Here is a 26,110-nt window from a genome sequence, read left to right as displayed (position 1 = left end):
CATAAAGTTAAGGATCATAGCAATTCAAAATTCAATAACCAATCACTACAAATAATAGTTCTCAATTAAATATTTTAAGCAATTAACAGCCAATAAAAACAAAATTTTAAATAAAAAATTTAAAATATTATCATCTGACCTGGTAAATATTTTTGAAAACAATAATACTTAATACTTTAATAAATGTAGTGAGATCCACAGCACAATAGTTTGTAGGTCTCTATTCAACGTTAACTCGAAAAGACTTCTCTTATTTCTGCCTACTCTGTCTTAAGTATTACCTCTACTCCCTCATTCTCTATACCTTGATCCTTTTTTATTTATAACCATGGCAATTATCACTACTTGAAAAACATTACATATCTTTTATTGTCCTCACCTCCACTGAATTGTAAACTAGAAACTAGATGACGATAGGGCCTTACCAATATGGTCCTCTAATATACAGTTGGCACTAAAAAAAAAGCTATTGAACCAATAAATTAATGAATGAGTACAAACATTTATAGTCCTCTGGAAAGCAATTTGAAATATGTAGCAAGAATCTTTCAAAAGTTCACATCCTCTGAACAAAACACACCATTTCTGATTATTTATTCTAAGAAATAATTCAAATATGCAAAGATTTATGTATAAGAGTGTGTGTGTGTATATATATATATATATATATATATATATATATATATATTATATTTTTTTTTTTTTTTTTTTTTTTTTGTACATGCCCCTAGCAGGAACCGAACCCAGGACTCTGGTCCGCAGGCCGATGCTCCAACGGCTGAGCCAAACCGGCCAGGGCATGTATAAGTATATTAATCACAGGGTTTTTATAATAGCAAAAAATCAGAATCAACCTACATGTCTACTACAGCAGAATCCCCAGAAGTAACACACACTGATTCTCATGTACAAAGTAACACACACTGATTCTCATGTACAAATTACCAACCCTATGTGCCATCAAATATTTCTACTAATACATTTCCTTCAAATGATGACTTGGATTCATTGTCTTGTTCCCCACCATAAAAAATGTAAGGTAAAACATTTCATTTCCAAAGTTTTGCCATGATCAGTAACAGATGATCAAAGAACTAATCCTGTAATGGTCATCAGTCATCTTTCCTATACTTTCACCGAAGATTTAATACTCCAATGCCAAAGACACTCTGCAAAGCCTCCCTAGCTCCCTAAACTTTACACCTCACAATGAACACACATCAATCCTTTAAACACTATACCTCTACAAAGTATAAGAATGAGCACCCAATTCTTTTAATAGCTAAAATAGTCCTCTGAAACAAGGCCAAGCCCTTATATGTTGAGGTTAGTAGATTATACAATTTATGAACATATATGGAGTTGTTGGTTAAAGACAATTCTACATATATCCTAGGGTTTTTACTATGTGGATACCCTTTAATAAAACCCACCAAACAGAATAGTACAGCTAACCCTTTTCATAATGGAAGGTATTGTTTATTCTCACTGACCTGAGAGAGTACAGACCTCCTGTAATACTGAAGGTTTAAGATTTAGCTAAATTTTATCTCTGTAATAAGGAAAATTTGCTGGAATAGATAAGCTTGATTTATTAAAATGAAAACTACAAACTACCAATAAGTCTGATATAAGAGAATTATAGGGATGTAAATCATGATTCTACTTGATGCTAAAAAATTAAAAAGCATTCACAATCAGAAACAAAATATATATTAAGCATACTGATAACAAATACATTAAAATATATTCACAACCAAAGACAAATAACAGAACATATAAGTATGAAAGTAATAGAATTTTTTTTAAAGAAACACCATACATATTCTTAATAAAATCTGTTGTTTCTACTGTGCCCAGGTCAGTACCTAACATCTAGGGAGTACTTAATAAATATTTTTTGAATGCATAACAGCAATAGCAAACTTCTATTGAGTCTTTAGAGTGCCTGGTACATAGTAAGTGCTTTACATCAATTTTAAATAATCCTCACTAAATGGCAATTCACCTCTTCAACTCTAACTTTCTTTGGATTTCCCAAATCTCCAACTGCTTCTTTTCCTGCTATATTTGGTACATATATCAGAAACCTACTTATCTAAAACATTCTGGACAGAAGACAGTTAATTTATAAGTTAAGTTGAAGCACAGAATAATGAAAAAGTTGTAGGCACATAAGTGGACCAAGAATTTATCACCTGTGAAACAATCTACATGCAGAAGAATCATTCTAGACTTACACAATTTTCTCAATCTTTCATACTTTTCTTGCCCACATCTAATTCAACAGATTTGGGGGGTGGGGTGCTACTCATGTTGATTTGATTTTCCCCAAAGCATTCAACTCTTTTATCATATAAATTTTTAAAAACCCATTTCATTGGTTTATGTAAAATTTAATTATATGTGTCAATTTGTAATTACAACAAATACAACTGGCATGAACTGGTTTGGGAATAAACACAGTTGAGTTCTGATGAACAAGCCACTTCCTTAGTGAAAGAAAAACTTATGGTAATAAAGAGCAGACCAAGCATTTTTTTTGTTTTAATGGAGACTACCAGTTCTTCTCTCTAGGTTGTTTGATGGAAGATGGTTAGTGAAGTACCTCTAGAACTACCCTCATAGCTATTATCCCATTGTACTATATACATAGCTTTATGCAAACATCTCCCCACTACACCAAAAATTCAGAACTGGTATGCTATTATTGCATGCCTGTGCTGTTGATTCCTTTAGCCCTCTAGGCAGCTGGGCAGAGCTTGAGAAAGTAAGAGGTCCCCTTCCAGCTAAAGAGCCTCTTGTATTTACCCCCATTCATTTTCTATGTATATTATTACATGGGAAAGGTAGGGAAGCATTGTACAAAGTTGTAAGCTCTTTAAGATCAGTGATTGTCTTTATTTTTTTATTTTTTTGCATTCCCTATAATTAAAATAGTGGATATTAAATGTGTAGAATAAAAGTAATGAATAAGGGAGACTCCATAGCTTTGTGTAAAAAGTAGTGACTACAGGTCAAAGTAGTGACTACAGGTAAAACAGAAAGAGACTTCAGACAGGGAGTTGTGACTGCTGTGGGTAAGCCTGAGCCAGAAGAACAGCAATGGTAAGTTAGTCGTTAAGAGTATCTTACTTGCCCTGGCCGGTTTGGCTCAGTGGTTGGAGTGTTGGCCTGCGGTACAGAGAGACCCGGGTTCGGTTCCCGCTAAGGGGACGTACCTCGGTTGCAGTTTGTCCCCGGCCCTGGTTGGTCGTGCGGGTGGCAGCCACTCGATGTGTCCCTTCATGTTGATGTTTCTCTCTCTCTCTCTTCCTCTCTCTCCCTCCCGCTCTATCTGAACAAAAAGTGGAAGAATGTCCTCGAGTGAGGATAAAAAAAAAAAAGAGTATCTTACTTATTTACACATTTATGTTTTCTCTCTCCCACGAGAACAAAGCTCCATTAGTGTTAGGCCCATTTCTATCTTGTTCACTTGTATTCCAGTGATTAGATAAAAGCCCACCACACAACAACTATTCAATAAATATTTGTTAAATGTGTTGCTGGAAGGACTTCAAAGAGAAGTGAGGGTATTTTAAGCTCTAAGGGAAGGAATAGAGCCTACTCAACAGTTCTACTCAAGATGGAAAAATGATGGAAAAGCCATGCTTTAAAGACTTTCAAGTTTTTTTCAAACATTGATGGCAGCTGGTGACTATAACATACCATAGTGGTTAAGAGTCTGGGCTCAGGCAGATCTGGACCTAAATACTGGTTCTACCATTTATTCACTAGCTAAATAAATTGTGTGGACAACTCAATCCCTCTCAGTCTGAGAGTTTTTCATTGTGAAGCAGGAATAATAGTGAGTTCCTAGAGTTGTTTGAAGATCATGTAAGGAAATGCATCTGAAGAGCTGAGAACAATGCTTGGAACATTAGTACTGAGTGTTTGCTGTTATTTCTATTATTACTATTGTTGATAAGCACATAAGGTACTCCACATGCTTTGCACTAGAGATAAAGATAGGGCTGTACTTCTTGAAGCATGCCATTATTGTTACTAAAGGATACTAAAGAACCAGGTCTTTGGAGCCTGACTACCTAGTTCATATCAGGGCTCTTCCTCTTAAAGTTACTGTGAACTTCATTTCCTCGGTTGTAAAATGAGATGTAGAGCTTTGCAAACATAGGTCTTTACAAATTTTTAAAAATAAAAAATGCTTTAAAAACCTTTGCTTCATTAAAAAAAAATGTTTGCCTGGCCAGAGTGGCTCAGCAGTTGAGCATCGACCCATGCACCAAGAGGTCACTGGTTCAATTCCCGATCAGGGCACATGCCCAGGCTGTGGGCCCGATCCCCAGTAGGGGCATGCAGGAGGTGGCTAATCGATGTTCTCCCTCATTGATGTTTCTGTCTCCCTCTCCCTCTGCCTTCCTCTCTCTCTAAAATCAATAAAAATAAATAAATAAATAAATAAATAAATAAATAAATAAATAAATAAATAAAAACTTTTGGAATGGTGTTTGTTTCATGCTCTTTTGAAATAGAAAACTTTCCAATCTCCTGAGGGCTTTAAGACTTAAAGACACTTGTTTTAAACAAGCCCGTCTATAAACAGAAATCTTTTTTTAATGGCTTATTTACACCTTTTTCCATATTTAGTCCAGTCACAGGTACCCTTCTGGCATTCCCATGTTTCTTCTCAGCTTTTATTTATTTTCCGTTTTGAGTTTGGAAGAAAAATTCTGTCAGCATTTTCATTACTTATTTTGTGCTTCTATCAACACAGTAGGAACTTTAAAAGGGGGATATAGCCCTGACCGGTTTGGCTCAGCAGTTAGAGCATCGGGAGGGGTCTCATGCTCAATTCCTGGTCAGGGTCATTCAGGAGGCAACCAACAGATGTATCTTTCTCACATCAATGTCTCACTGTCTCTGTCTCCCTCTCTCTCCCTCCCACCCTCCTCCTTCTATTCTATCTAAAAATCAATGGAAAAATATCCTGGGGTGAAGATTAACAAAAAAAAAAGAGGGGGAGAGAGAGAGAGAAAGGTAACAAAATCAGCTTGGATAAGCTATATAATGTTTCTGGTTAAAAATGCTGTATCTTTGCAACTTTTCTATAAATCAAACTATTCTAAAGTTAAAATACAGCCCTGGCTGGTTTGGCTCAGCGGTTAGAGCGTCGGCCCTTAGACCAGAGAGTCCCGGGTTCGGTTTCCGCTAAGGGCACGTACCTTGGTTGCAGTTTGTCCCCGGCCTTGGTTGGGGTCGTGTGGGTGGCAGTCACTCGATGTGTCTCTCTCACATCGATGTTTCTCTCTCTCTCTCTTCCTCCCTCTTTCCCTCCCACTCTATCTCATAAAAAAAAATTAATTAAAATACGTATTACAAGTTGCTTGTCACTTATTCCATTCTTATAGTATTTTGTGTCTTACTCTTGATATTTTTGCCTCTTGAGGTCCCAAACCCACTGCCTTCCTTTAAAAATTGCAGCAACTTCGCCCTGGCCAGTTTGGCTGAGCAGTTAGCGCGTCGGCCTGTGGTCCAGAGAGACCAGGGTTCGGTTCCTGCTAAGGGCACGTACCTCGGTTGCAGTTTGTCCCCGGCCCTGGTTGGGTCGTGTGGGTGGCAACCACTTGATGTGTCCCTTTCACGTAGATGTTTCTCTCTCTCTCTCTCTCCCTCCCACTCTATCTGAATACAAAATGGAAAAATTTCCTCCAGTGAGGATAAAAAAAAAAAAAAAAAAAAATCGCAGCAACTTCTTCTCTTTCTAAAATAAATAAAGAAAAAAAATAAAAAAAAATAAAAAGAATTGGCAGAAAACCCAAATGACAAAAACAAGAAACAAAAAAGCAGGGTGGTTACAGATGGCTAATGATCCTACAAAGTAGAAGGTACCTATAAAGAGAAGGTGCTAAGTGCTCCCTAAAGATTACTGTGCTCTAGAATTCTTTATTGAAATTCTAGGAAGTGCAAAGACCTTTGGATATTTTTTTTAACTGCAAAAGGCAAAACAAGTATATACAGATAGTAAAAAAAATAAATTCAAACAATACAAAAGGTAAATATTCATCACCCTTTTATAGAAGTCAGCTAACTCATAAAATTAGTCAATCATGTGAGGTATTTGGATCATATCCTTATCAGCTAAACTGGATTAGAAAGGACAAAGGTAAATGACCCAGGGAACTGGAAAAGAGTTCAAATAGAAGAGAGAGGAGGGTCCAAAAGTTAACCTGCTTATGTAACTAGGACTGTCACATCTTGTGTCTCTCCTACAAGCCAACCTCCTGTTAGTCTAACTGTGAATATAAGATACTTCAAAATAACTGATACTCCTAAATTCCTTTTTTAAAAAACGGAAGCCTCTAACATCATCCTATTTATGCTATAAACTAGTTTTAAACTCTGCAGTACTAAATAGCCAATGACTAAAGTATTGTAAAGTACATTGTTAGCTTAATTATATAATTCACATTGTTAAGGCAGCTTTAGAAAAATGAAGGTAGCAGAGGGGGGAAACACCAGAGGCTATAAAAAAGAGTTTATGGAAGTTAAAGGGCAGGTGTCGGGGGCAGGAGTGACGGGGTGGACAAAGAATAAGGGGAAGGCCAGGTGACATAAAACTGAGAATGGAGGCTGGGCTTTTTCCTTTTGAGAAATCTGAATGAAAGAAAAGGCAGTATTTCAGAAAGGTATATATTTGCTTAGCTTGTATGTTTAAGAGAAGACGGAAGTGGGAACCAAAGCCTTGTAAGGGTTTAAGAAGCATAAGTTAAAACTGCACAGGGAACTGTTAGGATGATGAAAAGTTATGTATCTTGATTGTGATGGTAGTTAAACGACTGTATGTATTTGCTAGAACTTAAAAAACTGTACACTGAAAAGGTTAAATTTTAATATACTATGTAAATTATACCTCAATAAACCAGACATTAAAAAAATAAAATAAAAGCTATTAACAGTTAAAATGCTGATTAGCCTTACAAGGTTTATTTATCACAATGTAAAAAACACAAACAAGAATAAGCACTTTAAAAATATTTGGGTTGATGTTTCACAATACTGAAAATCTAAACAAACTGTTTGAGAAATATAATGAAGCATGGTTTTTATATTCTGTTCCAATCTTCCATCATTAGTGTCTCTCTTAAATGGGAGCTGTAGTTTCTGACATCTCTCCAGTGTAGCCTCAGTCAGTGAATAGGAGTGGCAATGGCAGGCAAAGAGACTCAGTATCTGGCTCTCTCAGGGCTTTTCTTCTGGCTCTAGACTTGGAGAAGCAGACACATCCACCATATGCTCCACAACTAGAGAACAAGCTACATGCTATAAGCCTATTACATTTAGACCCCTACTATTCTTGAAGCTTTTTTTCTCTTTGATTTGCTTCCCGTCCTTAGAGAAGTCTTGCCTCAAGGATAACCCCAGGAGTCTACCTTAACACCAGGAAGTCTTTCCTGAGCCCTGTGCCAGTGAGATGCTTCCACAGTACCCCATGTACTGCTTGCCGTGCTGTTCTACAGTTAGCTGTTTCTGAATCCATTGAGGCCAAAATGCTGAAGAGGGACCAAGACTGATTTTTGTAGCCCCAGCATCCAGCTAGTGCCTTGCAGATATGAGGCATCCTATCAATATTTCCTCAATTAGATTCAAAGACAGTAGTTCTTAACCTTTATAAGTTATGAGCCCCTTTGAGAATCTGATGAAAGCCAGGGAGTCTGCTCTAAAAAATATGTACATTTATACACAATTTTACTTATAATTTCAAGAAATCTATAAAGGACCTATAATCCCTGCAGAGACTTCCCAGGCTGAAATGCCTGGTGTAAACATTCCAGTCTCATCTTGGCTATACAATGGAAGAAGCAGAGAGTCAGCTGTCCACATGAGATCTAAAAAAGGAAAGGATTTAGTAAAATATCCCCAAGGAATTACAGGGCAAAAAGAATTACAATTAAATAAAAGGTAGGCATAGGCCACCCATCTTGTTTTATATAAAAATTCTCTCAGAATCAATCTTAGAGGCTCATGGCTATCCTATATTAAGTAAAGATAATGCAAATTCCTAACAGTTGTACCACAGATGAAGATGTAGAATAGGAGAACCTCACAAACATATTTTTCTCATCCAATTATAAGACACAAAATACCTACATGAAAGGTACACTTGGAGAGTGTAATACTAACAATCTGTATTACAACATGAGCCAAGGTCCAAAAAGACTCTCTGTAGGATAAGGGATAGGGAGCAGGGAATGGTGATATGTTCAAAGAGTAGTACACCAACACCCATACTACAATTTTCCCAAGGAGCTCAATTCTGTGGGACTGGACTGTCCCCTCCAAGGGCAATGGTTAGAGACCTTGGTCCAACATTACCTGGGTCTCTCGAAGTCAGTTATGGAGCTAACATTAAAAAAAGCCATGTATTGACCATAACTATTTATAAAATAAAATAATAAATAAGTAACCAGGATGGAATAAAGAATCCCAGACATGTGGTCAGCCTCCTTAGACATGTACCCTTCCTGAAATAAAGCTCCTGTATATAAAGGCCTGTTTGAAGAAAGGTAGTCCTGGGGAAAATGAAAGACTGTACAATTGAATGTGGAATCAAAATGTAGGGAATTAGTGCTTGCTTTGGCAACACATATATAAAATTGGAACAATACAGAGAAGATTAGCATGGCCCCTGCGCAAGGATGACATGTAAATTCATGAAGCGTTCCATATTTTAAAAAAAAAAGAAGAAGAAAAGTAGGGAATTAGATTTGCCAGTCTATACACTATCATTTTAAAACTTTATGTGAAGAAAAAGATAAGACTCTTGTATCCAGCGATATCCTCAGGGCCATTTCCTTAAATGCCACTACTTCCTTTTATAGAAAGTGTTTACATTCAGGACCTCATTTTATCTTTACACACAAACACACACAGACACAACAAGTCTCTAATGGCTTTACCATTTAGCATGGTGAAGTCTTCACCATGCTCAGAGCAAACCATCCTGTGTTACATCATGTCAGATCCTTGGCCAAACTGTCTCCAGTAAGCCTTTCAAAAAGACGTGCAAACATTAGCTGCACAATATACTATGATTCATCTTCAAAAAAAGAAAACCTATGTATTTTTACTCTGCACATGTACACTGTAACTTTCTCAGAATGTCTTGTCATTTAAATATACACATTTCAATGTTTTTGTACTGATATACTAAGAGGACAAAAAGCTCTCAGTTATTTTATGAATAAAAAAAAAAATCTGTTGAAGCTAAACACCATATTGGTTTGATATTCTGTATGCCAATTTTCTGCCTCAATCAAAGAAAAAAGAGTTGACCAATATAACTCCTCTACCATTTTGAGGACTTTAAAACAGGAACAATGACAATCATAAGTCAACTGGGGGCAACTTGTGTTCCTTATTAAATAAAAAGGCCTTCTATCAAGAACATTTTTCACATAAATGAGAATGTATTGTACTAACAACAGAGATCACAATCAGCCAGGTGGTAACAGGTTTTCAGCTGGGGCTTAAAAGAACCTGTTAGCCTTGGTACCTTCTTGAGCAGGCTCTGCACCTCCTCACTTTTTTTTGTTTTTTTTTTTGCTTTTTTAACGTTGCCAAAGCAAGGCCACCAAAAATTATTGTTTGCCTACCACATGAAAAAAATAGGAGAGAGAGAGAATATCCTCCTCACTTCTTTTATCTATTTTCAATCCTTCCCCCTCCCCAACAGGTACACTCAGACACTGAGCTTATCCTAGAACAAGACACTCTCACAGCCTCTCTAGGAAACAATGAAGTTGTCATGTGAAGCTGTACATGCTGACTAGGACTTCCTTACTCTTGTCTAAGGAAGATCTTAATATTTTTTTAAAAATATTGATCTTGCCCTGGCTGGTTTGGCTCAGCGGTTAGAGCATTGGCCCATGGACCAGAGAGGCCCGGGTTTGGTTCCCGCTAACGGCACATACCTCAGTTGCAGTTTGTCCCTGGCCCCGGTTGGGGTTGTGCGGGTGGCAACCACTAGATGTGTCTCTCTCACGTAGATGTTTCTCTCTCTCTCTTCCTCTCTCCCTCAGGCTCTATCTGAAGATAAATTCAAAAATGTCCTTGGACGAGAATAAATAAATTAAAAACAAAATTGATCTTTTTTAATTGATCATAATTTTAAAAAAAAAAAAACTATCTTTTTATTATATAGTTAAATAATCAAGATAACCTGATTATAACATTCAGATAATGAACATTCACAAAATTGTGGCAGAGTACCATGCATATATAACTCCACAAATTGAGTTCTTCTTAGTCATTATTCATTAAAATATGGACTCAATGGGCTTTTCAAAAACATGCATGTGCTCACCGACAACACAGTACACAACAGTAAAACTTGACAAGATAAAATTACAACACCCATCTCTAGGTATTTATGAAACCAAAATTTTTATCAAAAAAGCAATCATCTAAATTGAAAAAAGTAGGGATTCCAAAATGGCGTCAGAGTGAATGGAAGCTACACAGACCATCGCCAGGACCAAACTGGAATTACAACTAAAATAAAGACAAATCGCTGGGAAAAAGCAACAGAAAAGCAGCTTGAGAGGACCATATAATGAGGGACACTGAATCAATCCTGGAGGATTGCAGAGGTGCAAGAGGGGGGGCTGAAAGCCCACAGACAGCAGCAGTCTTAGCTGTGAGCAGCGCCCACAGGGTTAAACTTCCAAGCCCGCTCCACAGAGCAGAGCCGGGAGAGAGTGCTAAAATAGCCACAGACACTCACTTTGGGCTCCAGCAGAGGGAGGGGAGACTGGACTGGAACTGTGTGGGGACACTCGGGATTTGGAGGGTGCTCAGAGCTTTAGCTGAGTTGCGGCCATGCAGGAGGACGGTGGCCATCTTACTCCTTCCCAGGGCTCTGGGGAGAGGCTGCAGCCCCACCCTCAGAGATTCAAACCCACCCAGGTGGGCCATTAAATTGCAAATTGAGGCTCATTAACAACCAGCATCTATCCCACCCTCAGGAAATCCCCTTACGCTGAACACCTGAGGGAGTTTTTCATTCAACTGAGAACCTAAGGCTCTTGACGAATAGCCTCCAGGCAAAAAATCAGAAGATAAGTGAACCATTCCTAGGCTTGCAACTCTACCCAGGAAAGTAAGACTTGACAGAGGTGTTTAATGTGGGTCCTCCCACACTCATCCACTGCCAGTAGAGGGAGCCAAAAAAAGCACAACACCAACATCCACAGGGAAAATTTGCCAGGCTCCAAAACCCACTGAGATAGCCAAAATGGTGAAACAAAAAAAAAAACAAATGCCAAATGAAAGAACAAGAGACCTCTACCGAAGATGAGATAAATGAAATGCAGTTAAGCAAGTTAACAGTGCTACAATTCAGAGCCATGATCTTGAAGAAGCTCAACAGCATGAGTAAAGACATCAACACCATGAGTAAAGACATAGACACATTGAAAATTAACCAATTGGAAAATGAAAACCACCGAGAAGAAATGAAGAATGACATGGCAGAAATAAAGAACACATTGGAAGGACTATACAGCAGAGGAGAGGAACCTGAGGACTGGATCAGTGAATTAGAAGACAGGGTAGAAAAAAATAAACCAAATCAGAAAACCAAAGAAAAAAACAGTTAAAGAACAGGAAGACAGCTTAAGAGAACTGTGAGACAACTGGAAACGTAATAATATTTGCATCATAGGAGTCCCGAAGAAGAAGAAGAAAATGAGCAAGGGTTAGAGAATATATTTGAAGAAATAGTGACAGAACACTTCCCTAACTTGGTGAAGAAAGAAGGCATTCAAGTTCAAAAAGCACAGAGAGCCCCAAGTAAGAAAAACCCAAACAGGCCCACATCAAGACACATAGTAATTAAAATACCAAAAATTAAAGACAAAAAGAGAATCCTAAAGGCAGCAAGAGATAAGTAACAGGTTACCTACAAAGAAACCCTCATAAGGCTACCAGCAGACGTCTCAACAGAAACACTACAGGCCAGAAGGAAATGGCATGAAACAATCAAGGTCATAAAAAACAAATATCTGCATCCAAGACTACTCTACCCAGCAAGGCTATCATTCAAAATAGAAGGTCAAATGAAGAACTTCCCAGACCAAAAAAAAGGCTAAGGAAATACATTAGCACCAAAACAGCAATGCAAGAAATGTTAAAAGGACTGCAGTAATTAGTAGAAGAAATATGAAGAGAAATATAACCACACTAAACAAAAATGACAATAAATAAGTACATATCAATAATCACCTTAAATGTAAATAGATTGAATGCTCCAATAAAAAGACACAGAGTAGCTGATTGGATAAGAAAACAAGATTCATATATATGTGGTTTACAAGAGACCCACCTCACAACAAAGACTCATGTAGATTGAAAGTGAAAGGATAGAAAAAATCTTCCAAGCAAACCAAAAGGATAAAAAAGCTGGAATAGCAATACTCATATCAGATAAAATAGATTTCAAAATGAAGGCCATAACTAGAGACAAAGAAGGCCACTACATAATATTGAAAGGATCTATCCAACAGGAAGATATAACCTTGGTAAACATACATATATGCACCCAATATAGAAGCACCAACATATATTAAAAATCTTCTGGAGGACTTCAAAGCACACATCGACAGCAATACAATCATAGCAGGGGACTTCAATACCCTGCTGACATCACTGGATAGATCCTCTAGACAAAAAATTTGCAAGGAAACAGAGACTCTAAATGAAGCACTAGATCACATGGATTTAATAGATATCTACAGAGAATTACACCCCAAAACTACATTCTTCTCAAGTGCACATGGAACATTCTCAAAGACAGACCACATGTTAGGACACAAACTAAGTCTCTACAAGTTCAAGAACACTGAAATCATATTAACCATCTTCTCAGATCACAATGGCATGAAACTAAAAAACAACTGCAATAAGAACATGCAAAGACATTTGAACACATGGAAGCTAAATAGCATGTTATTAAACAATGAATGGGTTACCAAGGAGATTGAGGAAGAAATTAAAAACTTCCTGGAAACCAATGAAAATGAACACACAACAATACAAAATCTATGGGACGCAGCAAAATTAGTTCTGAGAGGAAAGTTCATAGCACTACAGGCCTACCTCAAGAAACAAGAAAACTTTCTCATAGACTCTCTAACCTCACAACTTAAAGAACTAGAAAGCAAACAAAAAGAAAATCCCAGAGCAAGTATAAGGAAGGAAATAGTAGAGATCAGAGTGGAAATAAATGACATAGAGACCAAAAAAATAATTCAAAGGAACAATAAAACAAAGAACTGGTTTTTCCAAAAGATAAACAAAATTGATGGACCCTTAGCTTGACCCACCAAGAAACAAAGAGAGAGAACCCAAATACACAAAATCAGAAATGAAAGAGGAGAAGTAACAACTGACACCACAGAAATATAAAAGAGAGTTAACAACTACTATGAACAATTATATGGCAACAAATTCGACAATCCAAGCAAAATGGACAAATTTCTAGAAACACATAGTCTCCCAAAACTGGACCGGGAAGAGACAGAAAACTTGAACAGACCAATAACAACTAAGAAAATTGAATACGTAATCAAGACTCTCCCAGCAAACAAAATTCCAGGCCCAGATAGCTTCATGGGGGAGTTTTACTAAACATTCAAAGAAGAACTAATACCCATTCTCCTCAAACTATTTCAAAATATTCAAGAAGAAGGAAGACTTCGAAACTCGTTTTATGAGGCCAGCATAATTCTAATTCCAAAATCAGAAAAAGACACTACAAAGAAAGAAAACTACAGGCCAATATCCCTGATGAACATAGATGCCAAAATCCTGAACAAAATACTAGCAAATCAAATCCAGCAATACATCAAAAAAAAATTATTCACCATGACCAAGTGGGATTCATCCCAGGGATGCAAGGCTAGTACAATATTTGCAAATCAATAAATGTGATACACCACATAAATAAAATGAAGAATAAAAACGACATGATCATATCAATAGATGCTGAAAAAGCCTTTGACAAAATCCAACATCCATTTCTGATAAAAAAGCTCAGCAATGTGGGAATAGAGGGATCATATCTTGACATAATAAAGGCCATATATAGAAGACCTATAGCTAACATCATACTCAATGGGCAAAAATTAAAAGCATTTCCCTTAAGAACAGGAACAAGACTGGGATGCCCACTTTCACCACTCTTATTTAACACAGTACTGGAAGTCTTAGCCACAGCAATCAGACATGAAGAAAAAAATAAAAGGGATCCAAATTGGAAAGGAGGAAGTGAAACTGTCATTATTCGCAGATGACATGATACTATACATAGAAAACGCTAAAGACTCCATCAAAAATCTACCAGACTTAATAAATGAATTTGGCAAAGTAGCAGGATACAAAATTAATGTCAGGAAATCCACAGCATTCTTATACACCAATGATGAAGCCACAGAAAGAGAAAATAAAAAATAATCCCATTTATCGCTGCAGCAAAAAAATTAAGATACCTAGGAAAAAACGTAACCAAAGAAGTAAAAGACTTATTTGCAGAAAACGATGGGACATTAGAAAAAGAAATAGAGGAAGATATAAAAAAGTGGAAGCACATACCTTGTTCATGGATTGGAAGAATTAACATCATTAAAATGTCCATATTACCCAAAACAATCTATAGATTCAATGCAATCTCCATCAAAATACCAATGACATATTTCACAGAACTAGAACAAATACTTTAAAAGTTCATATGGAACCAAAAAAGGCCCCGAATAGCCACAGCAATCTTGAAAAAGAAGGACAAAGTAGGTGGGATCACTATACTGGATATCAGGTTATACTACAAAGCTACTGTAATCAAAACAGCCTGCTACTGGCATAAGAACAGGCATGTAGACCAGTGGAACAGAACAGAGAACCCAGAAATGGACCCAAGACATTATGCTCAATTAATATTTGACAAAGGAGGCAAGAGCATACAATGGAGCAAAGACAGCCTCTTTAGTAAATAATGTTGGGAAATTGGACAGCTACATGCAAAAAAATGAAACTAGACCACCAACTTACACCATACACAAGAATAAACTCAAAATGGATAAAAGACTTAAATGTGACCTGTGAATCCAAAAAATTCCTAGAAGAGAATGTAGACAACAAAATTTCGGACATCATACACAGCAGAATTTTCACTGATACATCACCTAAGGTAACAGAAACAAAGGAGAAAAGGAGCACATGGGACTACATCAAACTAAAAAGCTTCTGCACAGCAAAAGAAACAACCATCAGAATGGAAAGGCAAGCCACTGTATGGGAGAGCATAACTGCCAATGATACATCAGATAAGGGGTTAATTTCCAAAATATATACAGTACTCATACAACTCAACAAAAGGAAGACAAAGAACCCAATTTAGAAATGGGCAGAGGAGCAAAATAGACACCTCTCTAAACAGGACATACAAATGGCTAAGAGACATATGAAAATGCTCAACATCACTAATAATCAGAGAGATGCAAATTAAAACAACCATGAGGTATGACCTCACACACCTGTTAGAATGGCCGCCGTCAACAAATCATCAAACAACAAGTGTTGGCGAGAGTGTGGAGAAAAGGGGACTCTAGTACACTGCTGGTGGGAATGCAGACTAGTGCAGCCACTATGGAAAACACTATGGTGTTACCTCAAAAAATTAAAAATTGAACTGCCATTTGACCCAGTGATCCCACTTCTAGGAATATACCCTAAGAAGACTGAAACACCAATCAGAAAGAATATATGTACCCCCATTTTCATAGCAGCATCATTTACAATAGCTAAGATCTGGAAACAGTCCAAATGTCCATCAGTAGACGAATGGATAAAAAAAGCTGTGGTACATATACACAACGGAGTATTATGCCGCTGTAAGAAAAAAAGATCTCTTATCTTTTGAGACAACATGGAGGGACCTGGAAAGTATTATCCTAAGCCAAACAAGCCAAGCAGAGAAAGACAAATATCACATGACCTCACTTATTTGTGGAATATAATGAACATAACAGTCTGAGGAATAGGGCAGACCCAGAGACATGGAAGTAGGGTACAGACTGACAACCCTCAGAAGAGAGGGTTGAGGAGGAGGAAAGAGATAAACCACAGAATTTATATGCATGTACGCATAACCAGTGGACACAGACAACAAAACCGGGGACAGGGTGGGAGGGATGTGGAGGAAGGTGTCAATGGGGAAAAAAAGGAGAAACATCTGTTATAAAAATAAATTAATAAAAATAGATAAATAAAAATAATAAAATAAAATAAATTGAAAAAAGTAAGTTTTTTTTGTGGGGGGAACCCAGGAAATAAAGACTAAAGATCTTCTGAAAAGAAACACACTATAATGAGGTCAGCAAACATCTTCCATAAAAGGCCAGAAAGAAAATAGTTTAGGTTTAGTAGGCCATGTGGTCTCGATCACAAATATTCAACTCTGCCATGGTAGCATTACAGGATTGTAACAGCTATAGACACTCTGTGAACAAATGAGTGTGGTTGTGTTCCAATAAAACTTTATTCACAAAACAGGTGGCCAACTCTATACAAAAATACAGATCCTCTGTTATGACAATGTTTATGTGCATACCGTTGATGCAAGGCTGACATGAGAAATGTCACTCTAAATGGCTATTTTCCCACAATACAACTTGTTTTGCGGGTGGGGGTGTGGGTGGGGGTGGGAGGAGCTGGAGAAGTGTAGGGGAAGCAAAGTGAAGGAACATTAGCCAATGCTTTGCATTCTCAGAACTGTTTGCAAAAGCTGTCAACATACAGAGTAGAAAAACACATTTGTGCCCTCACAAAGTTTCATGGCATAGTTAAAAAAGTAAACTTATATTTTGCTTCTACATTCCAAAACCATCAACATTAAGGTTATATGGGATTATAAACTCAAAACCTAGGCTTTAAAATAAAGACATATTTTTAATAAAGATTTACACTTTTATAAACAAAAGAAAAAAGGCTTCACAAAATCATATTACACTCAGATTTCTATTTCCTATTTCTGTTGTTTTTTTTCTATATCAATTCTGCATTCCTATCAGTAGCTATAGTTCACTACAGCAACACAGCCTCCTGAAATAATCTGTCAGAACCTTGTTGGGGACAGCAATACTGAATTGGAAAAATCCCTAACATGGTTCTGATCCCTCTACTCCCTTCCTTCTCCACTCTCCAATCTCCACTTCAAGAAACCATACTATATATCATAATCTTCTCTCAAAATATACATGAAGGCAGACTTCTTCACTGGCAAAGCAGAATCTTGAATTTTAAAATATACTGAAAGTAACAAATCTGCATGCCTTCCTTCAAGGTAGGCTCTGTCATCAAAAGGTTAAGTGTGCATAGGAGAAAACAAAAAATTCCCAAGTCCACAAGCAAGAATTAAGAAGAGCTAAGCTGGCATGGTTCAGTGGTTGAGCGTCAACCTTTGCACCAGGAGGTCGCTGGTTTGAATCCCAGGTTGTGGCCTGATCCCCAGTGAGGGGTATGGAGGAGACGGCCAATCGGTGTTGTCTTTCATTGATGTTACTCTCTCTCCTTCTCCCTTCCTCTCTCTAAAATCAATAAAGAAAAAAAATTTTAAGAAGAAAACCACACCTCTACACCAAGGTCCATCATTAATTAGAAAAGTGAGTTTATTTCAATAAGGAATAAATTTCTATGCAAATTTACTTAAGTATTTAAGGGGAGGAAATACATATGACAGAATTTTTTATTATAATTTTAGGTCTATTCAAAAACTTTTTAAAGTTTAACTAAATTTATAATTAGTTCTTGTTTTAAACTATATACTTATTCAGAAGAATTCACTTATTACTTTTTCAGGAGAAAATATTATTAGGTCTATCACATAAAGGCAGAAAAAGAAATCACAATACATTCACTATGGCCAAGAAAATAAAAGACTATGCCCTGGCCGGTTTGGCTCAGCGGTTAGAGCGTCGGCCTGCGGTCCTGAGAGACCCGGGTTCGGTTCCCGCTAAGGGCATGTACCTCGGTTGCAGTTTGTCCCCGGCCCTGGTCGGTTGTGTGGGTGGCAGCCACTCGATGTGTTCCTTTCACATCGATGTTTCTCTCTCTCTCTCTCTGTTCCTCTCTCTCCCTCCCACTCTACCTGAACAAAAAATGGAAAAATGTCCTCGAGTGAGGATAAAAAATAAAAATAAAAAAAGAAAATAAAAGACTAAAAACAGTAGACCCTAAATTTAAAAAATTAAAGAAAAAAAAAAAAGCAGTATAATTTTCAAGCATTACAGACAAGAGGAATTCTAACTTCAACATAAAAAATGAGAGACTCCTCAAGGTGAATGCTTAGGTGGAATTTTAATTTTAGCTTGTTAATTTTTTGTTATATAAAGAGCATGTAATTTATAATTTTATTTTGTTTTATTCCTCTTTTTTTTTGGTTCAGATAGAGTGGGAGGGAGAGAGAGACACACACACACACACATGTGAAAGGGACACATCAAGCGGTTGCCACCCGCACAACCTCAACCAGGGCCAGGAACAAACTGCTACCGAGGACCATGCCCTTAGCGGGAACTGAACCCAGGTCTCTCTGGACCTCAGGCCGACACTCTAATTACTGAGCCAAACAGGCCTGTAGTTTATAATTTTAAATAGTTTAAGAACTGAAATACATTTTTTCACAGAAGAGGATACAAGTACTACTAAATAGGAATTATGTTTAAGATTTTCTCATTAGGAAAAAATCTGAGGGACTATATTAGCTTAAGCCACTAAGATGATACATAAATGAATTCGTAGTTATGTTCTAATAAAACTTTACAAACACAGCAGTGGAGTAGCCTTTAAGTAATAATTTGCTAAAAACTCCTGCTCTAAATAGCTATTTTAAAATCAGTATTAGATTATCTAAGATTACAGACTCAGAAAAGATAAATTATCTACATACAATAATTCCATTCAATCAAGTCTTTTCTACCTGCAGTGAAAAGTGCTGCAAGCAGCAGAGGTCAAAACTGCTGACAGGAAAGGGAAGAATATCATGATGTTAATAAAACCTATTCCTTAGACAGTCACTTATTATTTTTTTATTTACATATAGTTGGTATACTATACACATTAGTTTCAGGTGTACAATACAGTGATTCAACATTTATATACCTTACTAATTCTAGTAATCATTTATCACAATGACAACTTATCACAATATTATAAACTATATTTCACCCATTCATCCATCCCTCTCCCCTTTGGCAACCATCTGTTTGATCTGTTTATATGAATCTGTTCCTTTTTGTTGGCTTGTTTTAGACTCCACATATAAGTGGAATCATATAGTATTTGTCTTTCTCTGCTTGAGTTATTTCTCTTAGCATAATACCCTCTAGGACCATCCATGTTGTCTCAAATTACAAGATTTTATTCTTTTTATTGTTGTGCAATGTTCCACTGTATATATACCATATCTTCTTTATCAATTCATCTACTGATGAACACCTAGGTTGCTTCCGTACCTTGGCTATAATAAATAATGCTGCAATGATTACAGTGGTGCATCTATTCAAATTAATGTTTTTGTTTTCTTCAGATAAATGCCCAGAAGTAAAATTGATGGGTTGTATGGTCAATTTTAGTTTCTTTGAGGAATCTCCATACTGTTTTCCATAGTGGTTGAACCAATTTGCAGTCCCGCCAACAGTACACAAGAGTTCCCTTTTCTCCACGTCCTCACCAACATATTATTTGTTGACTTTTTTGATAATAGCCATTCTGACTGGAGTAAGGTGGTATCTCATTGTGGTTTTAATTTGCAGTTCCCTGATGGTTAGTGATACTGAGCATTTTTTCATGTTTGTTGGCCACCTGTATGTCTTCTTTGGAGAAATGTTTCTTCATGTCCTCTACCCACTGTTTGATCAGATTTTTTTTATTACTGAGTTGTATGAGTTCCTTACATTTTCTGAATATCAACCCCTTATCAGATATATCATTTGCAAACATATTCTCCAAAGAGATATTACTCAGACTGATGTAAAATACTTTATTATCTATGTTTTCTTCTAAGGAATTTCATCATTTCAGGCCTTACATCTAAGTCTTTAATTCATGTTGAGTTTATTTTTATCTATGATGTAGGAGAGTGATCCAGTTTCATTTCTTTGCATGTATCTGTCCAATTTTCCCAATACCACTTAAAGACACTGTCATTTCTATATTGTATATTCTTGCCTCCTCTGGCGTAGATTAATTGACCATATCAAAGGATTAATTTCTGGGCTCTTTATTCTATTCTGTTGATCTGTGTGTCTCTTTTTGTGCCAGTACCATAGTTTGATTATTACAGCTTTATAGGATAGGCTGAAATCAGTGAGGGTGCCACCTCAAACTTCGTTCTTCTTTCTCAATATTCCTTTGGCTATTTGTGCTTTTTGGGATTCCATATAAATGTTAGGATTATTTGTTCTAGATCTGAGAAAAATGTCATTGGTATTTTGATAGGGAAACTGTAGATTACTTTGAGTAGTGTGGTCATTTTAACAATATTAATCCTTTCATTTTATGAACACAATATATTCTTTGTGTCCTTTACAATTTCTTTCTTCAGTGTCTTAATGTTTTCAGAGTACAGGTCTTTCACCTCATTGGTTAAGTTTTTCCTAAGTATTTTATTCCTTTTGATGCAATTTATAAATGGGATTTTCTTTATTTCTCCTTCTGATCATTATCAGTGTATATTAATTTCTGCTACTTACTTAATTATATTAGATTTTTGGTGGATTCTTTAAGGTTTTCTATATGTATCATGTCATCTATAAATAATGGCAGTTTAACTTCTTCCTTTTCAATTTGGTTGCCTTTTATTCCTTTATCTTGACTGATCGTTGTGGCTAGGACTTTCAATACCACATTAAATAATAGTCATGAGAGTGGGCATCCTTTTCTTGATCCTATCTCAGAGGAAAAGCTTTCACCTTTTCACCATCGGGTGTGATGTTAGTTGTAGGCTAGTCATATACAGACAACCTTTATCATGTTGAGGTTAAATTCCTCTATATCCACTTTGTTGAGAGTTTTTATCATAAATGAATGTTGAAGTTTGTCAAATGGTTTTCTGTATCTACTGAGATAATCATATCATTTTTGTCCTTGGTTTTTTTGATGTGATGAATCACATTTTTTTGCAGATGTGAAACCACCCTTGCACACTAGTAAAAATCCCACCTGATTATGATGTATAATCCTATTAATATATTGTTAAATAAGGTTTGCTAGTATTTTATTAAGAATTTTTATTATTGTGCCCTGGCCGGTTTGGCTCAGCGGTTAGAGCGTCGGCCTGCGGTACAGAGAGACCCGGGTTCGGTTCCCGCTAAGGGCATGTATCTCGGTTGCAGTTTGTCCCCGGCCCTGGTTGGGTCGTGTGGGTGGCAGCCACTCGATGTGTCGCTTTCACGTCGATGTTTCTCTCTCTCTCTCTTCCTCTCTCTCCCTCCCACTCTGTCTGAACAAAAAATGCAAAAATGTCCTCGGGTGAGGATAAAAAAAAAAAAAAAAGAATTTTTATTATTGTTATTTTTTTTATCCTCACCCGAGGAGTTTTTTTTCCCCCATTTATTTTATTAAGAATTTTTACATCTATGTTCATTAGGAATATTGGCCTATAATTTTCTCTTTTGTAGTATCTTTGGTTTGGACATCAGGATAACGCTGACCTCATAGAATAAGTTTGGAAGAATTCCTTCCTCTTCAATATTTTGAAATAGTTTGCAGAGAGGTACTAATTCTTCATTAAATATTTGGTAGAATTCATCTGTAAAGCCATCTGGGCTTTTGTTTGTTGGAAGTTTATTGATTACTGCTTCAATTTCATTGCTAGTAATTGGTCTGTTAAGATTCCCTTCCTGCCCTGGCCGGTTCGGCTCAGCGGTTGGAGCGTCGGCCTGCAGACCACAGAGACCGGGGTTCGGTTCCCGCTAAGGGCACATACCAAAAAAAAAAAAAAGATTCTCTTCCTGCCCTGGATTGTTCGGCTCAGCGGTTAGAGCATCGCCCACAGACCAAAGGGTTGCAGGTTTGATTCTTGGTCAAGGGCATGTACCTGGGTTGCAGGTTCAATCCCAGCCCTGTTCAGGGTCATGTAGGAGGCAACCAATCGATGTCTTTCTCTCACATCAATGTTTCCTTCCTTCCTCCCTTCCTCCCTTCCTCTTTTTCTCTCTCTCCTCCCCCTCCCTAAAAATTAATGGAAAAATATCCTCAGGTGATGATTAACAAACAAACAAATATTCTCTTCCTGGTTTTGTCTTGAAAGGTTATATTTCTAGAAATGTATCCATTTCTACTAGATTGTCCAATTTGTTGGCATATAATTGTTCACATATTCTTTAATAGAGCTTTGTATTTCTGCAGTGTTGGCTTTGAGCTCTCCTCTTTCATTTCTGATTTTACTTATTTGGACTCTCTTTTTTTTCTTGATGAGCCTTGCTAGATTAGAAGTTTGTCAATTTCATTTATCCCTTCAAACAACCAGCTCTTAATTTCATTTATATTTTGTATTGTTTTTCTAGTCTCTATTTTGTTTGTTTCTGCTCTGATCTTTATTTCCTTCCTCCTACTTACTTTGGGTTTTATGTGTTCTTCTTTTTCTAGTTCCTTTAGGTGCAAAGTTAGATTGTTTATTTGGGATTATTCCTGCTTCTTGAGGTACGCCTGTATAGCTATGAAATTTCTTCTTATGATTGCTTTTGCTGTATCCCATACATTTTGTAAAGTTGTGTTTTCATTTTCATTTGTCTCAAGGTAGTTTTTTTTTTTTTAATCTTCACCTGAGGATACTTTTTTTCCATTTTATCTTCAGATAGAGAGAGAAAAACATCAATGTGAGAGAGACACATCGATTGGTTGCCTCCCACACGACCCCCGACCAAGGCCAGGGACTGGTGCACAACCGAGGTATGTGCCCTTGACCAGAATCAAACCCGAAACTCTTTAGTCTATGGGCCGATGCTCTACTGCTAAGCCAAACCAGCCAGGGGTCAAGGTAGTTTTTGATTTCCTCTTTGATCCTATTTTTTTAGTAGCATGTTTTTTAATCTCCATATATTTCTGTTTTTTCCAGTTTTCTTCCTGTTGATAATTTCTAGTTTGATGCCACTGTGTTCAGAAAATATGCTTGATATAATTTCAATCTTTATTTATTGCGGCTTGTTTCGTAACCGAATATGTGGTTCATGCTGCAAAAAGTTCCATGTGCACTTGCTAAAAATGTAAAATCTAAAGTTTTAGGATAAAATGTCCTCTAAATGTCTGTTAAGTCAAATTGGTCTAATGTAGCATTTAAGGCCATTATTTCCTTATTTATTTTCGGCCTAAATAATCTATCCATTGAGGTAAGTGGAGTGTTAACATCCCCAACTGTAGTGCTATTAATTTCTGCATTTACATCCATTAGTATTTGCTTTATATACCTGGGTGCTCCTACATTGGGTACATATTTACAACTGTTATATCCCTTTCTTGGATTGACCCCCTTAATCATTATCTAACATCCTTTGCTTCTTTTTACATTCTTTGTTTTGAAAATCTATTTTGTCAGCCTGGCCGGTGTGGGTCAGTGGTTAAGTGTCAACCCATGCACCAAGAAGTCGCTGGTTTGATTCCCGGTCAGGGCACATGCCCAGGTTGTAGGCCCGATCCCCAGTGGGGGACATGCAGGAGCCAATCGATGTTCTCTGTCATTGATGTTTCTATCTCTCCCTCTCCCTTCCTCTCTCTCTCTAAAATCAATAAATAAAAATAAATAAATTAAAAAAAATAAAATCTATTTTGTCAGATATGAGTAATGTTGCCTGAGCTTTCATGAAATTTCCATTCCTTCACTTTGTCTATGTCTGTCTTTCAATCTAAATTGTGTCTCTTGTAGGTAGTATATAGATTGGGGTATTGGGGTTTTTTACCCATTCTGCTACTTTATGTCTTTTGACTGGAGCCTTTAGTCCATTTACTTTTAAAATAATAATTACAGGTATGTGCTTATTGCCATTATGTTAACTGTTTTTAGGTTGTTTTTGTTGCTCCTCTGTTCCTTTCTTCTCTTGATTTCTTTCCCTTTGATTTGCTGGTTTTTCTTAGTTTTTGTTGTTGTTTTCTTTTTTCTTTTTTCCCTAGCATTTTAATTGGGTTCCTTTCTCTTTCTTTTTTGTGTATTTTTTGTAGTTTTTTTGCACTTGGTTACCACAAGGTTCATATATATCCATATATATTTATAGCAGGCCCTTTTATGTGACTTGTTGTTTCATTCTTGCTTATTTATCCTTAACTTTTGCCATTTTAATTACAGTATGTCTTGATGTGGGCTTCTTTGGATTTATCTTGTTTGGAACTCTCTGTACTTCCTGGACCAAGATATCTATTTCCTTCCACAGATGAGGAAAGTTTTCTGTCATTATTTCTTCAAATATACTCTCTTGCTCCCTTCTCTCTTCTTCTTTTGGAATCCCTATAATGTGAATGTTAGAGCACGTCATGTTATCCCAGAGGTCCCTTATACTATCCTCATTTTTTAAAATTCTGTTTTTCATGTTGCTATGCTGATTGGGTGATTTCCACTATTCTGCCTTCCAGATTACTAATCTGTTCTTGTCTACTAACTAATCTGTTGTCAAATCCTTCTGATGTATTCTTCATTTCAGTTATTGTATTCTTCATTTCTTATTGGTTCTTTACTACATTTTCTGTTTGTTGAAGTGCTCTCTGAGTTCCTCTATTCTATTTTAAAGTCTGTTAAGCATCCTTATGAGTGTTTCTTTTAATTCTTTATTGGACAAATTACTTATCTCCATTTCATTAGAGTTTTTCTCCAGAATTTTTCATGTTCCTTCATTGGTGCTGATTTTCCTGTATACCTATTTTGTTTGATTTTTTGTGTCTGATCTTTTGAGTTAGATGAAATAGTTACCTCTTCCAATTTTGAAAAATTCATCTCTGTGAAGACCATGTCAGATGGTTTTGGCAGGTCACTTATAGTTGGGGTGGGTACCTGATACATTGCCAGGCCAGAAGGAGTGGGTTCTGTGTGGGCAGCCTGGTATGTATGTGTTTCTCTGCTCTTCTGATCTGAGTAGGGATTCCCAGGGTGCACATAGTATGTCCTTTGCTTTAAATGTCTGCAGCCTGGCCCTGGCCGGTTTGGCTCAGTGGTTAAAGCATCGGCCTGCGGTCCTGAGAGACCCGGGTTCGGTTCCCACTAAGGGCATGTACCTCGGTTGCAGTTTGTCCCCGGCTCTGGTCAGTCGTGCGGGTGGCAGCCACTCGATGTGTTCCTTTCACATCGATGTTTCTCTCTCTCTCTCTCTCTCTCTCTGGTTCTCTCTCTCCCTCCCACTCTACCTGAACAAAAGATGGAAAAATGTCCTTGGGTGAGGATTAAAAAAATAAATAAATAAATAAAATAAAAAATAAATGTCTGCAGCCTGAGCCAGGTCTGGCTGAGGTACTCTGCATGTTTGCCTCACAATGTCCTCCTAGCTCCAAATTTTCTCTGGATAGGGCAGCCCTATGTGCGCATACTGCTACACTTTGCTAGCTCTATACTCCTTTGGCAAGGTAACCTCACATGTGCATGAACAGTGTTCCACTATCTCTGCCCTTTCTCTGGATGGCGCAGCCCTGCCTGCAGGTCCACAGCATTTGTTATCACCACACTTTCTCCATGCGAGGGAGTCCCATGTGCATGATTCAGCCATATCTGCTGAATCAATCTCTGGGTGGAGGAGCCCCTTGTATACATGCTCTGGTACCCTCCTATTCCTGTTGGATCTAGCTCTGTAAGGGGTGGCTAGGGATATGCTACAGTGGCCTTGCAGGCCTAGACGGATCTCCTACCTGCTATCCAAGTGCAGAGAAACATAAACAATGGTGTTCCTGGATAGTTCCCTTAGCTCCTGAGAACTCTCGCAGTTCCCCAAACTTCTCTATGCGGTCTCAGTCTCTCTCTCTCTCTCTCTCTCTCTCTCTCTCTCTCTCTCTCTCGTTTGTTGTGCAGAAGCTGTTCAATCAG

At 37.2% G+C, this 26,110-nt stretch overlaps 1 protein-coding gene and 1 non-coding gene across 5 annotated transcripts in view; one reads left to right on the top strand and one right to left on the bottom strand.

The window, feature by feature from the left end:
* UGP2 (UDP-glucose pyrophosphorylase 2) overlaps positions 1–26,110 on the bottom strand; it is a 62,645-nt gene that overhangs the window by 19,033 nt on the left and 17,502 nt on the right. The gene's annotated exons all lie outside the window — the stretch shown is intronic.
* On the top strand, positions 8,626–8,731 carry LOC118631345. The gene has a single exon (XR_004959815.1). It is a non-coding gene; the product is annotated as a U6 spliceosomal RNA (small nuclear RNA).

Source organism: Molossus molossus, unplaced genomic scaffold (genome assembly GCF_014108415.1).
Source record: "Molossus molossus isolate mMolMol1 unplaced genomic scaffold, mMolMol1.p scaffold_m16_p_15, whole genome shotgun sequence".
Taxonomy (NCBI): Eukaryota; Metazoa; Chordata; class Mammalia; order Chiroptera; family Molossidae; genus Molossus; species Molossus molossus.
Note: the sequence above shows the minus strand (reverse complement) of the source record. Positions and strands in the feature narration are given on the sequence as shown.